Below are 3,852 nucleotides of genomic sequence, written 5' to 3'. Positions count from 1 at the left end.
GAGTCTCATAAATGCCTATGATATCCCATCTGACCATGAAATTATCCTGGCCAGCCCGTCCGACCAGCCACACCACACACCGACGAGCACTGTTTGTTTCTTCCGAGACCAATTCGTGGTCGGTCTCCGGTTTCCTATTCATCCGTTCATAACTAAAGTTTGTAATTTCTTTCGCATTACGCTCGCCCAGCTCGCCCCCAACTCCTTTCGCTTGTTATGTGGTGTAGTCGTGCTATTCAAAGTGCACGACATCCCACTGACCCCTCAGTTCTTCCACTACTTCTACTACCCCAAAAAGTCCGAGCTGTGCACCTACTTATTTCAATCTCGCATCGGCCTAGTCTTTTCGACAAGATGCCCTCCTCCAACAAACACTGAAAGGAGTAATTTTTTTACTTGAGACTCCCCGAGCAGCCCCACTTCCGCACTAAATGGCAGACCGCCCTGCCACCTCCGCCCGAGCTGAAGAGGTATAAGACTCAACCAGATTACCTCCACGCCGCTAATATGTTGGTCGGGCTGAAGTTCAACATTCACAAGCTGCTACCAGAGGGTGTATTGTACATCTTCGAGCTGAGTCCGAGTCGAGTGAAGCTCCCGAGCAGCCTAGGTATAAAATTTCTTTAGCCCCCTTCCTTTGAGTCTAACTGATTATGTTCTTCTTTTGCAGCTGACATCATGATGCGTGCCCAAGTAGCGGGTATAATGAAGGCTAAGCAGGCCGAGATCGAGGCAGCTGCTGCTAAGGAAATGGAGTGACTCAGCTTGACGGTCGGCCGCAAGAGGGCACAGCTGGGGAAACTGAAACTGTTGGAGAAAATACAACTACGGGCGATGGGACTGCTGAACGGATGCCTAGCGTGGGAGGGGCCGCCGACCCAGGGGTGGCCCAAGAGGTACCCCCCGTCATCCCCGATGAGGGCTCGGGGTCCTCGGGCATTCGCAAGAGGCGTCGAACAGACGCGCTTTCCCATTCTGCCACTTCATTCGTACAAACCTCTGCGGGGGGAGGTGCCCCAACTACAGCTCCCACAACAGTGGAGGCTACTTCCTCCGATCGGACCCCGTCGGTGGCTGAGCTGCTGGAGCCCCTTCTCGTTCAACCGATTACCTCCTTACCGCCAGCCAGACTGAAGGTGACTCGGTCTGCTATTCTGCCGGTACCGTCCGCCCAAACTTCTAGTCCATCCGCTTCTGCTCAGTCAACGCCGGGTGGACGACGATCCATTACCGCTACACTCCGCCTCCCAACGGAGGATCTTCTGGCATCGAGTGACCAACCCAGCTCTCCCACTACAATAAATATGTTAAAAGACAACACTATAAAGACAACGGTTTTTGAAGGAACCGTTGTTAATTTGATAAAAGACAACGGTTTTTAGCAAAATCGTTGTCTTTGAGCTTAAAAAAAAACAAAAGACAACAGTTTTGTAAAAACCGTTGTTGTTGAGTGAATTGTTTTCTAATCAACAACACATTTTACAACGATTTTCTAAAACCGTTGTTTTTAAGCGCATTTTTAGAAGTTTAATGCTTTCCCTCTCCGAAAAATTCTTTGGCGCGTGTTTTCCCTCCCCTTAGTCTTTGGGAACCCTAGGCATAACTGTGTCTTTCTCCTCTCCTCATCACACGATCTCTTCACGTTCCCTCTCCTCACACAATCTCCTCTTCCCGATCTCCTCACACAATCTCCTCTTCCGGATCTCCTCACACAATCTTCTCCACTCCTCACATGTTTTTGCCTTCCACCCCTTTACACAAACCCCTCTCCTCAAAACTCCTCTCTGCCTAAACCTCTCTCGCTGAACATCTCCGATGAACCCCTCTCCTTGAACCTCTCCTTCGAACTCCTCTCAGACTAACCCTCTCGTGGCTCATCCTTTTCTCCTGTCGACTCGTCTCTCACTCTCTTGGCGGTTTCCTCGGCGATCAAGCGAGAGGCAGTATGGGATTCTTCAGGAGCCTCACCCGACTGCCCGGCCCAACCGGATTCAGCTTCAGTTCCACATCCGAGCAGGTCATGAGGGCGTCGACGCTTCCAAGCAGACCATCATCATCACCGGTTTGTCCATCCCTAGGATCTGGAGAATCACTCTTTGAAAATCTGTTCTTGCTTAAGCGAGCTTGGATTTTTTCGAACTCTAGCTTGATTTGTGTTTTGATGCACAGATCTGATTTGTTTCCGACTTGATTTTGGTGCCTAATTCATCCAAACTCCCACTCTATCAATGGATGTATATATAGAGAGATACCATCTTCAACAAGATTTATTAATTAAGGTTTATACTTTTAACATGGTATTGTTGCAAACTCTAACACCTGTGCTTGATTTGTTGATGACACTGTTTAGCCTACAAAAGTGGTTAATATCAACATATTTATGGTTAAATGTTTCTTCAAGACAAAATTAAACCCGTCTCTATAAATATGGACAACAACTATATTTGCTAAGAAAACCATGAGGTGAACAATTAACATGACTATGTGTCAGAGAAGGAAGAAGACTGATTTATCTACAAATTTTGTGCTCTCTATTCCCCCCCCCCTTTTTTGTTTCACCATGTTTTCTTTCTGTAGGGTGGGAAAATCCTCTTTGGAGGGTCTGTTATTGACTCTGAAGGAAACTTTGTTCAACCTAGTATTGTCGAGATTGCACCTAGTGCACAAGTAGTTAAAGTAGAACTCTTTGGTCCTGTATTATATGTAATGAAATTTCAGGTAGTTCTTGAATTTGGTTTATCTATTAACTTTTGTTGCCATCCTTTTCATTTAAGGAATTAATGGGTAGGATTTGATATTATTGTTTTGCTTCTCAGCTCTAGATTTCTAATTTGCTATGTCTTATACAGACTTTAAATGAGGCAATTGAAATAAACAACTCAGTGCCACAAGGTCTGAGCAGTTCTATCTTCACACGCAAGCCTGACATTATCTTCAAGTGGATTGGGTAACAACCATCTTTCAACTTGTTAAATGATTTTGACAGCCTCCAAATTTGGACATGTTAGAGTTTATTATCTGAATTATGTTAGATCTATCCCGAAAAGCTCATGGTGCAACTTTATTTATGAGATTTTGGGGATTTATGGTGGTAACGAAGGCATTGGACCAAAGTGGTGGTGCAGAGGCACTATGGACCTTCATTATTATTATTTTCACACATATGTTTATGCACTATGTTCTTGCTTCAAAAAGTTTATTTGTCATTTTGTGATAAGGTTCTAAAGATTGTAAGTGTAGAAAAGTCTTTCAGCTTTATCACGATATGGTTTCTAGTTTTCCAGCTTTTTTTTTCTCTTTTAATATACAGTTAGTTTCTATAGTTCTTTCCAAACGGTGTGCCTTTATGATGCAGACCTCATGGCAGCGATGTGGTATTATCAACGTGAACATACCTACTAATGGTGTCGAAGTTGGTGGAGCTTTCGGTGGTGAAAAGGCCACTGGAGGTGGTTGAGAAGCAGGGAGTGACTCATGGAAGCAATATATGCGGCGTTCAACCTGGTAAACTTGGCTAATTCATCCATTGATAAGGCTGTGGATGAATTAGCACATTTGTCATTTCCAATTCTAAATCAATGTGATACAATTGGTGATGCTATAGGAACACATGTGGGATGACCGACTAACTTGGTAGTTATGCTAGATGAGGTAAATGTCATATTATATTTATAGTTAAATTGTCCAACAAATATTAGTCATTAGTGTTGCACCTAACATGTGTACATTTGCAATTTTTAGAATCCTCAAAGGAAAAGAAGTGTTGTCCAAAGAAATAACCCAATTATTTCATCAAGTGTGCCAAGGTCATTGCATCTACTGTACTGTTATTGTAAGGATGCTCTAAATGAT

At 43.9% G+C, this 3,852-nt stretch overlaps 1 pseudogene; it reads left to right on the top strand.

Moving 5' to 3' along the window:
• Positions 1-2,666: 2,666 nt before the first annotated feature.
• Positions 2,667-3,508, top strand: LOC122009293 (annotated as a pseudogene).
• Positions 3,509-3,852: the final 344 nt, after the last annotated feature.

Source organism: Zingiber officinale, chromosome 1A, assembly GCF_018446385.1.
Source record: "Zingiber officinale cultivar Zhangliang chromosome 1A, Zo_v1.1, whole genome shotgun sequence".
In the NCBI taxonomy this organism is placed as follows: domain Eukaryota; kingdom Viridiplantae; phylum Streptophyta; class Magnoliopsida; order Zingiberales; family Zingiberaceae; genus Zingiber; species Zingiber officinale.
This window is presented reverse-complemented; position numbering and strand designations above follow the sequence as displayed.